Here is an 18,450-nt window from a genome sequence, read left to right on the forward strand (position 1 = left end):
AATGAAGTAACCACCACTTGACATTCAAACAATTAGTTGTAGGGACTGCTCTTGCACTGCTTAAATTATCATATCCGCAGTCTGTGGTGTTACAGTGGGGAAGAGTGCAATGCTGGTGATCGAGTCCGAGTCAGAGTGGGGCATGATGGAGGAACATGAAGGCGATCTATTTGACGGGGTGTCCATGGACGCCACCGTTATCAGCACTGCCTCCCTACCCTCCTGGGCCTGCCGGAGTAAAGGCACTGCAGTCAACACTTTCCCCTGCTTCTTTGTACATTGTCGATGTGATCTCTGGTTGCCATTCGGAGGCTGATGGTGAGCCGTCGGATTCAGAGAATATTTAGATGTAATAGTATATGTATCAAACATCCTAAATAAGAAGCTTAATGGGAAGATGTAGGTAATTAAATCAGTTTAAAGAGTGGTGCTAATGTGGTATTCGTTACTCTACTACCTAAGATACCAGTGACAATGGTCTGTGGACCACTGTGCAACAATGAATTAGAGTTAGATACCACAGTACACATATAAGTCCATCCAAAGCATAAACAGTTCCTCACAAAGGGTTGTGTAGATGGTAATTCAAAAATCTCAAAGTTTATTGCATGGTAATATAGTCCTTGTGTAGTCCTAAGGCGTCACATTACTCATAACAGCCAGCCAACATGTGTTTCATCACAGAACATGACTTTTTCAAGGCTAAGAAATTAATGTTGTGATGGTAGATCTGTATATTGCGATGGTAGGTTTTCAAATAAGTGGATCTAGTGAAACTATGTGGTCCACATGAAAAAAACTCATGGAATAAGCAAGTACGCAGGGAATGTGGCAAACAGTAGTAGTCCAACTGTATGATATGGAAAAAGAAAACCTAGAACAGTAATTGGATGAAGAAGTCTCTGTTCGTATGTGGGCCAAGGTTTATTTGACCAAAGTAGTAGTTCGCAAAAGTTAAGTAAGCCCTGATAAGCTGTAACCTCTGTCATGTGAGAGAATGCCTTGTCACCGTCCAAAGTAAGGCCTTACTGTTCAAAGTATTCATTCACCTACCATTCCCATATACTGATCTACCATCACTACGTCAATTTCTTAGCCTTGAAAAAGTCATGTTGTTTGACGAAACACATGTTGGATGGCTGTTATAAGTGATGTGACGCATTACAAACACACAGGGGCTGTATTACCATGCAACAAATACGGGGATTTCGGAATTACCATCTACAGAACTCTTTCTGAAGAACTGTTTACTTTTTCAATAGATTTATATGGTGCTGTGGTATCTAACTCAGCGAGCTCTGAGATATTGGTGTTTCAGCCAGTCACAAGCAGCCTTTAGAGAGTCAAAAAACAAAAAAAGTTTGTCATGTACGACCTTCAGTCTGGCCAGGAACAGTAAGGCATAATTGAGACCCTCTTTACGGAGCTCTTTCTTCACCGATTGATACGAGGCACGGCGTCTCTGCACTTCAAGTGTGTAGTCTGTAAAAAGAGAGACCATGACATTGTCCACAATGATAGGTGCTGCCTTTCTGGCCATTTGCAGAAGATGATCTCGGTCCCAGAAATTCAGGATTTTGGCTACCAGTGGGCAAGGTGGCGCTCCTAGAGGCGGGTGATGTGTCAGCTCTCTGTGGTCCTTCTCCACCACAAACAGGGCGGAAAAGCCCTGGGGGGCCAATGCACTCCTCAGCAGGTCCTCAGTGAACAGTATTGGGCTAGTGCCTTCTACGCCTCCCAGCATCCCCACTATCCGCACATTATTGCAACGTGCCCATCCCTGTGCATCCTCTGCTCGCTCATGCAGTATCTTAAGCCACAACTAGAGGTCTGAGATGGTGGCAGTGTTCTTAACATGTTGATGAGCCATCTCCATCAGTGTATTTTCAGCCATGTGCACTTTGTCAGCCAATTCACGGTTGTCATCCCTTAAAATACCTAGATCTGTGGCCATAAAGTCGACAAAATGTTCAATGGCAGTCCGCTTAATCACATATTTCTTTCAGGATCAAATCCAATTTATCAGCAGGAGAAGATAGATTTGAGGGAGGAATGCAATCCTGTGATGCAGGTATGATGAAATCTCCGGTAAGACCCTGGTGAGGAAGTATACACTCTTGCTGAGACGTGGGTTGCTTTTCCTTAGTGTGCCCCAAAATGGTAGCTCAGGCTGTGTCATAGTTGCTTACAGGGGAAATTCCACCATTACTGCCAGCGTATGAAGCTCCTTTCAAAATGCTGTTGAGCCAAAAAAGAAAAAAAAAGGGGGGTGGATCAAATTCTGTCCATTGCAGCATCAATTGGACTTATAACACAACGAGTGTGGGGGATATCAAGGACAGGTCTCTTATGGCCTGTTTAGGGTAAGAGTAGGACACCGGTTAGGTGATCTCCTTCATGGTCATGGGAAACGAAAGTGGCAGTTAAATGTATGAGGGAGTTCCCCTTACAGACTAGGTGGTCTCACACACATTATAGTGTCATGCTTCATCATATGACCACCTAGCCCCACCCAGGTGAGATGATACTACCTGGGCGGACTCAACCTCGTTGTTAAATGAACTCTGAGGGAGTGCTGAAATGTTATCTTCCTGGATAAGTCAAGGGATCCAGTTGAAAAGTGAAAATAGATGTATAATTACCTCACAAATCACCTATTAGATATAATACTTTAATGGAGGTGTTTGTTGGTAAGATTAAAAGAACAAGAAGAACAAATTTGAATATAATGATTCAAAATGTCTTACAGAAAATAGGGACCAACATGTTTCTGCCCTCTCTAAGAGCCGGAACGGTCTGGGGCATTCTTCAGGGTCAAGGATCCCTAATGTATAAGGGGCTAGATAGGTATGCTAGACAGTGAGCAAATACTTTAAAATGCACACGGGCCTACCTGATTACACTGTTGAGGTAAGGCCTGGAAGGAGAGAAAGTGAATGAAAATTTAAATAGTGAGCTATATAGTGTATGTGACACATCACTCCAAATCACTGCACATTAAGGTGTAAAGACCATGCCATGAGTTGCACACACATTCATGCAAATTATAAGAAAACTTTATACTTGACTGTTGGTCCAGTTCCCAGAGAAGGAATTAAAAAGGGGTGGGAGGTTTCTTACCCTATGGAGAAAAGACGGTTAGCCTCAAGTCTGGGAACATGCGGAGGTGAGTTGCCCCTTATAGTCACACTCTACGAGGAACAAAGTTTCAAAGTATGGAAAAGTTAGTGTAGGCTAAGGGGAGGATTAGTAATTTTAACTGACAGATAGTACGTTCAGGTAGTTTGACTCAAAATATGTGTAACTAATCAGAACTGACTCGTAAGGTATCTGACATTGTTTAAAGGTGGTGAGTGTTGAATTGAGAGGTCACAGACAAAATTAAATAAACTATACATGACATTACTTATCTTTAGGCAGGGCAGACCTACTACTCCAAAGGTGGCATCTCAATGATACACCTAAGTGTTCCGCCTCCCAGCTGCTTGCTCGAATGCGCTGGGGTGAGGAGCTCTTATGTAGGGTTCCCGTTTTGGAAAAACATCAGTGCCTCAAAGTGGGTCACGTAACTCCCTCGTGTGAATGGTGTGGCCACAAGGTGACTCACGATCTTCCCGGCCTCTGGGAGTTAGAGTCCCAGAGACCTGGGTCGTCAGGGGGACACAGGCGCTTGCGCTAGACGTCATGTCGGTGCCTGGGCTCATGGGAAATTTAGTCCCTGAGCTGCAGGCGGCCCGGCTGCGTTCACTTAAAGGAAAGGGAAAGAGGAGACGGGAGGAGGGAGGGCTGGGAGTTGATGGTGGAGGAGGGATTGGGGTGGACAAGGTAGGTGGAGGAAAGGAGGGGTGGGGGAAACAGAGGGGAGAAGTAAGAGATGGGGAAAAAAAGAGACAAAAAAAGAGTGAAAGAGGTGGAAAGAAAGTGAGAGACGAACATGAACCCAGCAGGCAACATCAGAAAGAGAAAAAGGGAAAAGAGGAAAAATAAAAGAGTATCTCAGGACACGTACATGGAAAAAGGAAAATAAAGGGATAATAAAAAGGAAAAAGAAGAGAAAGGGAAACCGAAGCAGAATAACGTGAACGGAGGAAGGGGCAGGAGGGAGGGGGGTGAGGGGATTTCAGGGGGGATTGAGGAAGGTTATTTATGGTTATTCATACAAGGTTGACCATTGGATCTCATCATTGAGTCCTGTGGTGTCAGCGTGTAATCTTCAGACCCATCTCTGTTCGTGGTATAACAGTTTTTGTTTCATGTTTGTTGTTGAGTTGTTTATTTTGTCCATGACAACATATTCCATGTCATCAGGGGAGTGGTTGATCCTAATGTAATGGTCCGTTAGCCTGGTTGCGTCCCGTCGGCACCTGATGGTGCTTCTGTGTTCACATATGCGTGCACCTACTCTCCTTGTAGTCATGCCAATGTACATGATCTGGCAGGGACATTTAATAATATAAATCACATTCTTGCTGTTGCAATTAGAGAGTGTTCTCACTTCCCATGGGGTTTGTAGACCTAGTTCTAATTTGGCTGTTTTTTTTGTAAATCAGCAAACACTGCAGTTGCCACAAAGGAAATGACCAGTAGTGGGTGGTGTATGCCACAGTGAGGTTTGTTTGTTCATAGGGGTCCCAGCACGTGGACGCGTACGAACAATCGTCACAAATACTTTTAGCTTTTTTAAAAGCATTTAGAGGAGGAGCCAAGTGTAATACTCCAGATGTCAGAATCTTTCAGTCCTCCTTAATTATCTTTTGTGCTTTGTTGGATTATGGATTAAAAGTGGTTACACAGATTAGGTTGTCCTCCTTTTTGGTTAGTTGAGACGGTTGTAACAGCTGATCCTTCTGACTATAACGAGCTCTTTTCTCTGCTCGTTTAATAAGGTAGGCAGGATATCCTTTTACACGAAGTTTGCTATTAAGTTTTTTGCATGTTTGGTGTAGTCTGACACCTCAGAGCAATTGCGTCGTAGGCGGAGGAATACGCCCACTGTCAAATTCTCCTTCAAAGAATGTGGGTGAAAGCTCTAGAATTGAAGAAGATTGTTCTGGTCTGTGGGTTTATAGAAGACTTCAGTCTTCAACAGACTATTCTTTTCATTGTGAGGAGGTCTAAAAAAGGCAGTTCTGTGCCACATATAGTTGCAGTAAATCGCAGGTAGGGATTTAGGGAATTTAGCCAATCCACAAATGTTGTTGCTTCCTCTCTTGTTCCTGTCCAGATCAAGAGGATGTCATCGATAAAACGATTCCATAGTTTGAGGTGCTGAAAAAAGGGTTTTCTTCATGTAAGACTGGTTGTCTCTCAAAATAATCCACGTAAAGACAGGCCAGACTTGGGGCAAATGTACTGCCCATTGATGTTCCGTGCACTTGTAAGTAGAAGTTATTGTTGATTTCAAAGAAATTTCTCGTTAGAGCTGTGTGGGCAAGGCCAAGTAAGAACTCAGGTGGTGTTATTGAGTATCAGGTACTGTTTTCAAAGAGTTCACAAATAACCTCAAGGGTAGTTTCCTGAGGTATATTAGTATACAAAGACTCTACATCCAAAGTTATCAGACACTCAGTTTCCTTATCAAAATCTAACCCATTGAGTAAGTTGAGTACATCTTTGGTATCTTTCAGGTAGGTTGGTATATTTTTCACAAAGGGTTGTAGAAATGTGTCACAAAGTTGTCAAAGGGGCTCTTAGAGAGACCCTATCCCAGACACTATTGGTCTCCTGGGAGGAGGATGTTTGTTTTTGTGTATTTTTGGCAAAACGTAAAAATAAGGTGTTTTGGGATTTGCTCCTTTCAGGAAAGCTGCCTCATGTTTAGTGATCCACTCATTATCTTATCCTTTAGATATTAAGAAGGCTATTACAGGAGTGGGATCTCTGGAAAGCTTTTTATAATGATAGCTGATACCAAGCAGGCGCAGACATTCCTCATTGTACATTGTTGTTGGCATTATCACCGTAGCACCACCTTTGTCTGCTGGTTTTATAGTTATTGTGGTGTCTGAGGTGAGTCCCTGTAGTGCTACTAATTCCTGGATGCTAATGTTTTCGAATTTCTCTGAGGGTGCCACTCTTAGGTTTTCTATTTTACGACTGACTGATTTTTCGAAGGCTAGAACCTCAGGTGGCATTTGGTTGCTGGAGCGGGTGAACTTGGCCTTTGGTCGTAGACCGGTATTTCTATTTGATTCCATATTGGTGATAAGATGTCCGAGAAAGAAGATCTTGAGTCTTACCTTTCAAAATAACTCTGCTAGCTCAATTCTCAATTTGAAAATGCCTAATTTAGGAGTAGGGATGTAACATAGCCCCTTCTCATGGCTGATTGTTCATCACAGGGAACTGAGGCATCATTTGTGGATGGTTCCATCGCTCCTTTGTGGGCCAAGGCGGCCACGTCTTGGACGTGACACTGGGGCAGAGTCAATATCCGAGTCGGAGCTCGTATAACCTCCTGAGGATGTATCTGAGGGGTTAGAGGATTTGGGAACACAATCCTCTCTGTGAGAATTTTTGAAAGTCTTTCTGAAATTTGAAATTTTTTGTTGTGTTAAATATTTAAATTCATTGATGGTCTTATTTGTTTCTTCTAGCTTTTTTTTTAAGGATAATGTTGTTAGCCCTGTTTTAAAAGTATTTTCCGCTGTCTTTATCTGGATCACTAGGGCCTCAGATAGTCCGGTAGCTGTCTTAATGACTAAGACCAACCAGTCTTGTGTCCATTTCCAAGCAATCATAGACCAGTCCCTTCTGAACTCCCGATCTTCTAAGAAGATCAGAGGCTCAATTGGACAACATACCCCACAACGTCCCTTCAGCTTCTCTAATGTCCATCCAGGGGGGCAAGATCAGCAGCTCCCTGCAGTGCAAAAACAGCAACTGAGTCAAACAATGAGGACGGTGGCTAAAATGATGGCAATCTTGATCTGCAAACTCCTGTTGTGTAGCCATTTTAGTTATAGCTCCATGCAAGTTATTTTAACAAACTAAGCCGCTGTGCATTTTCACCTAGATATATTTTATTTGGCTTCGCATTGTTATTTTTACAATAACCATTTTACAGTCTTGTTTTATTTTTCATCTAACTGTTTTTGCTTAGCCCAGCACTGTGTTCTCAAACAAGACATTCTTGATCACTCTGTGCTTCATTTAAGGCTACAGTTTGGTACATTGCCGGTGAACGTGGTAGAAGTTTAGTCTCCGACATTCATGGAAAATACACATCCTTACATAGGGACATTTTCTTAGAACATCAGCTGTGTTATTATAATAACACTTCTTAGTCCCATTACACGTTAAGAGGGAGATTCCAGCCAGGCAACCACAACTGTATGCTGATTGCTGAATGCTTCGCTACAGATGCTAATGCAGACCACAGGCCTTTGCTCAGGTATGGGGGTTGATGTCTTCCCAGGGGAACCTGAAAGGCAGAATTAGAGTTTAACATGCTGTGCTCAAATTATAATCTGCATGAGAAATAGTCCCTCGACTATAGTGACAATATGATAGCGTTGTTTTTATGCTTCACTCTTCTCGTCACCATTTTAATACTATCATGTTGTGTCGTCCTGGTTATTGCAGCACACACTTTGCTATCTAAGATGCAGTCATTTTAATAAACTAATCATTGAAACATATACTGCTTCTGTTGTAAGTGAGAGAACTGGATGCAACCTGAGTGACCTTGACTTCGCTTGAGAAGCCTAATATGTCATGCGCTCGGCTGCCGAATCATCACCATCCCCTGGTAGAGATGAGGCACTGCTAGTTGGCAGGAGCAAAACCCGGATTTAGAGCGACAGGTGTCACCCACAGTGGGTTAGACTCAGGGGGTCATTCTGACCCTGGCGGTCATGGACCGCCAGGGCCAATGACCGCGGAAGCACCGCCAACAGGCTGGCGGTGCTTCCATGGGCATTCTGACCGCGGCGGTACAGCCGCGGTCAGAAACGGGAAACCGGCGGTGTCCCGCCGGTTTCCCTGCTGCCCCAGGGAATCCTCCACGGCGGCGCTGCAAGCAGCGCCGCCATGGGGATTCCGACCCCCTTCCCGCCAGCCTGGTTCTGGCGGTTTTCACCGCCAAAACCTGGCTGGCGGGAACGGGTGTTGTGGGGCCCCTGGGGGCCAATGCAGTGCCCATTGGCATGGGCACTGCAGGGGCCCCCTAACAGGGCCCCACATAGATTTTCAGTGTCTGCATGGCAGACACTGAAAATCGCGACGGGTGCAACTGCACCCGTCGCACCCATTCCACTCCGCCGGCTCCATTCGGAGCCGGCATCCTCGTGGAAGGGGGTTTCCTGCTGGGCGGGCGGGTGCCTTCTGGCGGTCGCCCGCCATCCCAGCCGGAAACTCAGAATGACCGCCGCGGTCATTTGACCGCGGTGCGGTCATTCGGCGGCTCCCGCCGGGCGTGCGGTTACCACCGCCGGCGGGAGTCGGAATGACCCCCTCAGTCTCCCACACCGTGGACGATCTTGCTGCTCAAAATCCAGTAGTCTCATTAGAATAATGAGTGCCTGCGCAACACTCCTTGTACAGTAACGCCTGGGCTGTGAAGCTTACTAACACAAGGAGGCAGCTAGGTGTAGTCCGTCCTATGGGAGGCGTATTGCCACCTCTTACACTTATAGTGCCTGTAAGAGTGCTCTCCAGCGGATAGCTAGCGGACTTCCCAACAGTGAGGCTCCATGGTGCATTCAGCCTGATTCCAGGGGGAGTTTCTCTATACAGTCAGCGCTTGTTATTCCAGCCGGTGTGGCCCCACGGAGGCAATGACTGTGCAAGAGGTCAGAGCTTCCCAGGTGCTGCCACTGTGATTATCTCAGGAAGTCACCCCTAGGAGTTGTATGATCCGGGCTATTTTTTCCTTGACCAGCAGGACAAAATGCAGAGCTTCTCTGAGCCCCACCCAGCAGATGGAACAAGGACTTCAACTCCTTCCCAGTGCTGCAGGAACAGCGCACACATATTAAACTTTGCCAGGCATGCTGACCTCCTCTCGGAGGCCTGCCATGTACCTCAGTTCACCTCGGACGACTCCTCGGGCCCTGCCAGAGCATGTTGCCAGCTCCTCCCCACCAGCTAGATGGGTTGATCGTTCTAAGCAAGCAGCAATATAGCCTCAATGGAAATCACCACAATGCTTGAAAGGCTCTTCGCAATGCGCGGCAACCACAAGCTGCTCACCTCTCCACGTATTCCATCAGCGGTCAGTGCGACCCATGCAGCAGCTCAGTCAGGGCCATCCCTGTACCGTGTTTCATTTTCCACTGGGCACCATGGGACTGCAGCAGATTCAGGTAGGCCCCCTGACCTTATTCCTGATGCTGACAAGCAGTATTAGTGCAGGATGTAGCTGGCCTCTCGCGGACAGTTGGCACCTTTCAAAAGCACATTCACAATGTTTAGTGGTTGGCCACGCTCCCTGAGCATGGAATTATCATGTCTGGCATTTATGGACATGACTCTCCGAGCTTGGAGACACTGAGAAAAAAAACTAGAATATTTCTGAGTAGGTTACTTGTATCTCTAGCCACCTACAGTATCACTGACACCTATCAGAGATGTTGTGCAAGAAGATGGCCTTTAAATACAATATTAGTGTTTTACCATATTTGTTGTAGCTGTTTCGAGTGAAGAGCCAGTCTCAGTGAGTATCCTCCTTCATGTAAGATACCTGATATGTAGTTTAAGGGAAATTTTATCAGGAAGAAACGTGTATGTCTCTTTCTTAACATAGTTGGTACATTCATGCACTTCGTGCCCAAGTACAAAGAATGTATTTTTAACCTTGCCAAGCCATTACTTTTGATTATATTGTCCAGCAACGGATACTTAAAAACATACCTTTCTTTGAGACCTGCATTCTTTCAGGACCAGGAAAACGTCTTAAGTGTTACCTGCAGCGTCTTTTCCACAACCTTTAGTTGCTCTGCTTCTCTAAGGGAACGACAACAACAGGTGGGGTCAGTACCCGCTGCTACCAGCCAGAAACATCTGCAGAAGTTAGATAACTGGCCATGGAAGCTCAGCTTGCCTGATCTTATTAAAGAGGACAGGCGGCCTGAGATCCTATCTGGGCACTTAAGTAAACGGAAGTTTATAGTGGCTGGAGCTGCGACAAAAAGAAAGGAAGATAACAGATGAGATCAATCAAGACAGAGGTGCTGATGAAATTCAGTGGGTGCTCAAAAATGACTGGGCTGAATCAAATGCAGAGCTTAACTTTCTCTGCACAGTAGGTCTTGTAAGGCAACACCTACTCCTGTTAGAGCCAGTACTGAAGCAACCACTGGCAAAGCCAATAGGTCTGGCCTTTGCATATATTCACACATAAAACAAACACATGCAAACATGCAGGCAGAGCAACACACAGAGGCAAATATTATTTTGTGCACACAGCGACCACCACAACTACACAGATACCTTTTAACCCTGCCGGTATGCAATCACTGATTCGCACATACAACAGGAGAGAGGTGCCATTGCACACAGACCAACAGACAGAGAGACACCCAAGCACCTAGATCAACCAGTACCAACATAAATAGACCAAAAGTCATACATACTATCATGAATTCAGACCAACAGACCTATAGGACCTGAATAGGAGTTTGGCGGACAGTTTTCACTGTCCACCGAACCTCCGACTGGAAGGTTTCCGCCACACTGGCTACCTCCCTGCCGGACCCATTAAGAGTTTCCTGCTGGGGTGGCGGGAAGAAACCAAGGTTTTGGCCCACCAGCCTAGCAGGAAACAGGCATCTGTTTGTCTCCGGCTAATAATCAAGCCAGCAGCAATGTTGTGACCGCAGGGTGAACCAGCACCTTTGCAACAATGTTCACTGTCTGCACAGCAGACAGTGAACATTGCGAAGGTGCTGGGCAGGGGGACCCCTGCACTGCCCATGCCAGGTGCATAGGCAGTGCAGGGCCCCCCCTGTGGCCCCCTGCACCTGTTCACCACCAGACTTTTCATGGTGGTAAAACTGCCATGAAAAGGTTGGCAGAGAACAAGGTTGTAATCCACAGGGCAGCGCTGCCCTGGTGGATTACGATCTCCGCCAGGCTGTCGGGATCATGGATTCCGGCGGTGCTGGCAGAAACCTGGCAGTCTGACTGCCAGGGTCTTTATGTGATTTTCAGACTGCCACAGCAGCGGCGGTCCTGACCACCAGCCTTGTAATGAGGCGCATAGTTACTAATGAACAGAGAATAATCAACAAACAAGCATGTTTTTATGTAGTCTATCAGACATGCAAAAACATTTGCTAGCAATGCCAACAATGCACACACATACAATACATGTACAACCACCAATTTACACAGACAGTACAAACACTTACTAATAGCATTTCATGTAGACTATTGTGTTAGGTTCATCTTCAAAGTACTAAGGCGGATGTAAAAAATGGGGAAATGACTTGGGGAAAAAAGGATGAGACAAGAATCAGAAAGGGGAGGAATGAGCCGTAATGACTTGGTGAGACAGTGAAATAGAAAAGCATGACTGACTTTTGAGATATTCCTAAGGAAAGATAAAGTGAGAAAACATGTGAAATAACAATATTTTCGTTAAATGAAGACTCGGTTTAAACAAGAATGAAAAAAGTCAAAAGTTTTACTGTGTTTAATGGCCAACACAGAGACACCCTACTACAAGCATACATAGAGAACGTTCAAGTAGGCACATTTGCCTGGACAACAAACATGCAGACAGACACACAAACAGGCACACATGCACAGCTTTTGAATGTGCTGGAAGTTGTACGGTTTTGGGGTGCAAATCGGCGGTGCTGAACCAATTTTCAGAGTGGGGGTGCTGATACCATTGTTACACCACAGAAGTCATAGTATTTGTGAAAAATGGAAGTGTCACACAAAGAACACGCATAGAAATTGAGCCACCCCTGTTCAGCAGGTGAGTGGCAATGGTGTAGTATGTGTCGGGGAGAGCATTACAGGGCACACTGCCATGAATATATTACTAAAGCATGATGTGGTAGCACATTATCATTTACAGACAGCACATTTTCCATTGAAATGCCCACTCCCTTTGCCCAGATATACAGCTGTACTGACAAAACTATATAGCACAAATGATAATGTATGGAAGAAGGGTTTCAGGGAATAATTAACATTTGTTCATCCCTAACTGAAGTGTTGAGTCAGTTTGATCTTATTAAAAATATGGCTCATTTGTGCTTTCTGTGTTTCCGAAATGTTTGTACAGTTAGTTTACAGGTATTTAAATGTTGTTGTGAGCTAGAAATAAATGACATATTACTGGCTTATTTTTCATAGTCCCTGTACCCCATAAAGATTGTCACATAGCTCACTTCATAAACTCCTCTCACGTGACATTGAGAAAATAATAGGAAACACCAATATCCCTTCTAAAAGTATAAGTAGATTTTTTCCAGAAGACATAGCCTGATAATGACTCTTGTCTTTGAAAGTATTGTAAATGCGGTAAGATAAAAGCAACCTTTAAAGACACTTTATCGCTCATTCACTTTCTGAACTTCAGCATGGTTATTCTGGGGGTGCTGCATCACCAACCGCACTCCTACTTTCAGTAATTATGGTGACAATATTCAGGAGGAGCTTGCTTTTTTTTAGGTCATGTTTGCAGCTCTTGAGCTTGTTAGTGCGCCTGACCTTTATAAGTAAACTTACAAGGGGACCTGAATAGGTTGATGAACCTTTTGACTCGCAATTAAGAAGTTCTTACCATAGCTCTAGTACATAATCAATAATTAATACACAATAATTAATAGTAACAATTTAGTAACACCAATTTGGAAAAACGTCTAACTATGAGTCAGTCATACACCAAACAGTGCAGTTGGTACCTCGAAAGAAAATGCAAATACGCCTAATAATCACATTTCAGGGTATACCAATCCTCGGTATGGATCAGCAAAGCAGAATCAGACTTCGTCCTCAGGAAATCAGTCGATTAGCAAGACATCAGGCTCTCAGTCAGGGAAATATGAGCCCAATGAGACAAAATGTCAGAATGGCCCAAATGGCAGAATAATCTGTCTTCTCTCAGAATGTCGGAATTAACTTTTCTCTCCCAGAATGAGCGTTGTTATATCAAAGTCACCTAAACTATCCCCTAATTCCCTATTGTTCAGTTAATCGTATGTTCACACTCTTTCCAATAAAACTACTATCCACTCTATGAATTCTAATATGTCTCCGTTCTTATATTGTTGATTGGTTCGTCTTGGGATGTCCTCATCATCCGGCTTGTCAGGTAACAATATTGTTGCAGCTTTCACTGTAGTCACTATCCTCATTGTTCTTGTCCTGGGAAAGTCAGTCTCACAAACATTACAGATAAAATGTTGCACTAACAGGAACGTCATCTCCTAGCAGTCGGTTCTCATGAAAAGCTTCAGTTATCAGCACATTTAAACAATACAATAGACATTTCACAGTTTAATTCACTTGGTCAGCATTTTATTAAACACTAAGAAATACAGCTTCTACATGAGGCCTGGCAAAATAGGCCGTAACACTCGCTAAGTTAAGGCCTACAATTAATAAAGCTAAAGCTTAATTCAGAACCCTTAATATGACATATTACTGTATTAGTCTAACACATATTCAATATTTCATAAGTGTTAATCGTTGTACACTTCGTTTACATTAGTGGCCATTCTTCACGGTCACATTTTCAAATGCGTGCATTATTTTTCTACATTATTTCATTTTCTACACCAACTCATTATTCAAAATACATAAACACTCATTAACAATTCTTAATAAAACACCTGCACTAGCAATCCCTCATCTGATGACTAAATATGTCATCACATCATTACCCACAAATGTTCTCATCAGCTAAATTTCTCTTAATTCAATCCCTTCATAATTTTGCTTTCCCCTTGAATTGTCTCTGTAAAATTTTTCCCTTATCTTTTCTTCCCTCCTCTGATTATTCTTTGGCTTTTTCAATTTAATCCTTTTACACAATTTGCATAATCCCCATATCCACAACAAACAAACCACAACAATTAATATCACTAGTATTTTCAATAGTACCCCATTCCAACTGCTGCTGAGCCAATTTCCCACTAAAGCAAACCTTTTGCCAACCTTTTCCCAAACACTTGGTTATTTCAATTCTTTCAAATCATCACTTTCATTAGTCAGATTAGTAAATAAGTTTCTTATCTCTTTACTGTTATCTGGAATATACGAACAACATTGCCTAGAATTAATCATTCTACAGACTCCACCATCCTTCTCTAAAAGAATGTCTAGAGCAAGACGATTTTGAAGAGTCATAGCTCTATCAGAGGCTAATTCAGTATCTATCAGGAGTATGGCCCCTGAAAAAATTATCAGCTTGTTATCCACAATAGTTGACAACTTTTGAATCTTAATCAAATTCAGAATGACTCCCACTGAAGGAATCACTTCTCCAAATATATCTCCCAATATCGCAGAATAGGACTCCTTTCTCTGTCTCTCATGATGTAATTCAGTCACTTTCAGAAACATTTTCAAATCATTTGATAAATCTTTGGGAAAACTATCCCCAAATAACATGTCCCATACCATCCTCTTGGAAGATGGTAATAAGCATTAAGTCCACAAATATAGTAAATCCCTGGAATTGCAGGGTCTTGCCCATTCAACATAAAAGTCCATTTACTCTGAAACAAAAACACATGCCTACATTCACTTGTTCCCACAAATAAGGTGTCAGTGCAGAATTAGGCCTGTATACACAAAGTTTCCCTATGGGTTGTGAATCTAGAGCTAATTTCTCTTGTATTTTATTTGCACTATAAGCATAATCATTCTTGTAAGACCTTTTCTCTAAGCCGTTTTCTAATTTCTCTTTTAATGCCTTTCTCCAGGTCATCTGTGTGATCTAGGAAACTCTTCTCTAAAGGTGTTTGCAAACATGTCAAGCTATTTCTATGCACATAAGCTGTGCCAAACGATAAAGTAGGTTCAAAGAACCCTCTAACTATTACTATGTCATTATCTTCAGCTACTCTACTCCAATACCTAATTATAGGAACAAATGAAAACTCGACGTCATAGTTGGAATAGAAATATTGGATGTACTCCTGGTTATAAAATCTTGTTAGTAAGAGACTACAACTTATCCAATAGGTTAGAGGTAAGCTATGATATGTGACTCCTTCCTCGACTGATGAAGGAACCTGCATACACACAAAATAATTCTTCGCATCCATTGTCTCAACATACTCACTCAATAAGCAATAGAAAACATTAAAAGAAAGTTCTCTCTGCGCAGTAGTATCCTCATGCAAATATTTCTCATCTAACCTAAACGTCTCTAATGCTGTTCACGCAGTAGTCGTTTCAAAAGCAGAAGTATGGTTGGCTTTTCTCATATCAAGAACAGACATACCCACAATCAATACCACAAACAATATCCCACACATAATGGCCAAACAAATGCTCATATATTTACACGCGCCTCGCACCTCTACCTTGTTGATTAATGTTACTCATGATCTGTAAAGAATCAGAAAGCAGAAGCAATTTTTAAAAACCTGCAGCTAAAATCAATAATAGACAACTCTTCTTTCAGCAGTTCAGTTTCACCTCCAGGAACCCTTGTCAAAATCGGTTAGCAGCTTTCTTAAAATCAGGTTTCATAAGTCAAATCAACTTATCAATGTCTCATCTGGTTATTTCAACAGTCTCCCTCTCAAAAGTTTTCTATCAGATTGTTTCAACAGTTCAGTTCATTAGCTTCCTTCACATGCCAAAATACTGACCCGGAACTTCTCTATCAAAACAAAAGGACAAATACTCTTGCTGCCATTTGTTAGTAGGTGGATACGCCTATTCAGGACCTGCGTATCTTCGACTTGCAATTTTCTTTCTCTTCAATCTTCAGTCACCATTCAGCTCTCCTTCACTTAGATCTTCTTCCCTTGTGGTATCTATTTATTCCTCGATTGTTGGTTCAACAACCACTTCTTTCCTTTTCTCCACTTGCGATTCCGGCTGCTTTCAGTGGACCCTTTGTCAGTATTTTAATCAGAATCGAACTTGAACTCTTTCCTTGTTCTGTGGTGTTTTCTCTTGACGGACCTGCAACCGGTTCAGGAGGAGTCAAATCACTTTGACTTTGATCCACCTCAACTTCTTCCCCTTCCGGGTCTGGCAATTGCTCTGTTTGTCTCTTAAGATCATCTGATTCTGGGAAAGCCTTTCTATGACTAGGCTCTCCTGCTGCTTCAGTTGAGATAGGCTCTCTGGCACCCTCCTGGAGGTCTCCTCCCTTGTGTCTCACAGGAGTGACTGAACAGTCCTCAACGAGCTCAGATCCGGTCTCAGTTTCCCTTTGTTCTCCTTCCGGCCCTGAGGCTTGTCTCACTGTTGTTGGTACTCTCAACAACGCTTCTTCGTGATCCAATGGACATGCCACTTTCTTTGTATGGCTTGCATGAATCCAGTTCAGAATTCCAGCACACTTCACAGCTGTAGTAGTTGTCAAGACCACTTGGTATGGTTCCTTCCACCGAGGCTCCAAACACGTCTTCCTCATGTGCTTTCGGATGACAACCCAGTCCCCAGCTCTCAGGTTGTGCCCTGGGTCATGGATCAGTGGCAGTGTGGTGGCCTCCACCTGCTGAGAAAAAGAGCGGACTCCATCAGCCAGACCCTTGCAGTAAGCCAAGACCATATCATTTGTGATGTTGGCAAGTGCATTTGCTGGCACCGCTGGTAACCTCATTGCTCTGCCCATGAGGATCTCATGGGGCGACAATCCTGTCTTCCTGTCAGGTGTGTTTTTCATTGACATCAACACTAAAGGCAACGCGTCAGGCCATTTCAAATTTGTAGCCACACACACCTTTGCAACTCTCGACTTCAATGTACCATTCATCTGTTCCACTAGTCCTGATGCTTTAGGGCGGTAAGTACAATGCAACTTCTGCTCAATGTTCAATGCTGCACACAGTGTTATTTAATTACTTCATTGTTGAAGTGACTTCCCCTATCTGATTCTAAAGAATCGGAACCCCAAAACGCGGAATCAGCTCCCTAATCTGTGGTTTCTCTACTGTGAGACTATAATTTCTTCATGTAGGGTACGCTTCAATCCAGTGACTAAAGATCATAAAATCACCAACATATATCTCAAACCTCCACACACAGGCATCTCAATGAAATCCATTTGCATGCTGCTGAATGGACCTCCCGCTCTTCCAATGTGGCTCAAATTAACCACTGTCTCTTTCCCTGCGTTTAACTGTTGACAAATGACACAACAATGGCAAACTGCTTCAGCAACTTGTCTAAACTTTGGGTTAAACCAATCATGTTTGAAAAGACGTACCATGGCATCCCTCTTTAATATGTGCTTGACCATGATAGTACCTTGCCAATTGAGATAACAGGCTAATTGGTAAGACCAATTGACCCTCCTCAGAAACCCACAATTCATCTTGTCTTTGTACACATTTAATTTTGCTCCATGAACGTTTTTCTTCCCTGTCAACACATCTTTTGCAAAGATTTTAATTCTTCCAAATTGTCAATTATTTTCAATGCATAGCTTGTACAAGTTTCGTCTTCTTCTGGTGTCAGAAATCCCCAAGCTGCCTCCTGCGTGATCTGTCAGCATCTAAAGGGATTAGGGTTAAATCATATTTCTGTTCTTGGTTAAACCTTCATGTATCTATGTAAACATAATGTGCAGTGTTACAAAATAGTTTTTTATCAATGATTGTTTTACCAATGCTTGTTTGCTAATGTGAGCAGGTGTAGACATGTGCTTCTAATTGGGTGTGGTGTAGATATGTGCTTATAATTGAGTGTGGTGCATCATCCACATGTGGAAACTCAACTGCTTTCCTGATTAGCTATAAATAGCAGAGTGAAGCATGCCTCCCTGCTTGGCTTTGTTTTGCTTCCTGATCTCAGCATCTGATTTGGCAGTCCAGCCCCTGCTGTCATCCTCGTATTCAGGACTTTTGAGGCAATTATTTTCGTTGTTCCTGTACCAGCTGACACCAGGCATTCCTCCAGCACTCCGGAAAAGACTGCATATAAGTGACTAGTATTCTCCAAGGAGTTTGTTCTTTGAGCGCCGTGCTTTCCTAGAACAGCTGGTGTATTTCAGACCTCGTATTTTGGCAGAATGCTTATCTAGAAGAGACAAATGCATTTCTGAACTTTCTACATTATATTTGTAGTTACTTGCCTAAATGTGCTTCAGGAAATCTGCTTGAGCTCAAGTACTACAGAAAGTGACAGTGCAATTTAAAAGAGCATTTATGTGACTTTTCTTTCTCTAATAGTATAACTCTTGGATTTAAATTGTGTCTTCATGCCTGTGTTTCAAGTTTGAGGAATTTTCTTTTGAAGGGTTTTTCACACACACAGTGAAACCAAACCAAACTGTGCCACCCTAACTGTTTAAACCGAGAGTGG

Source organism: Pleurodeles waltl, chromosome 11 (assembly GCF_031143425.1).
Source record: "Pleurodeles waltl isolate 20211129_DDA chromosome 11, aPleWal1.hap1.20221129, whole genome shotgun sequence".
Taxonomy (NCBI): domain Eukaryota; kingdom Metazoa; phylum Chordata; class Amphibia; order Caudata; family Salamandridae; genus Pleurodeles; species Pleurodeles waltl.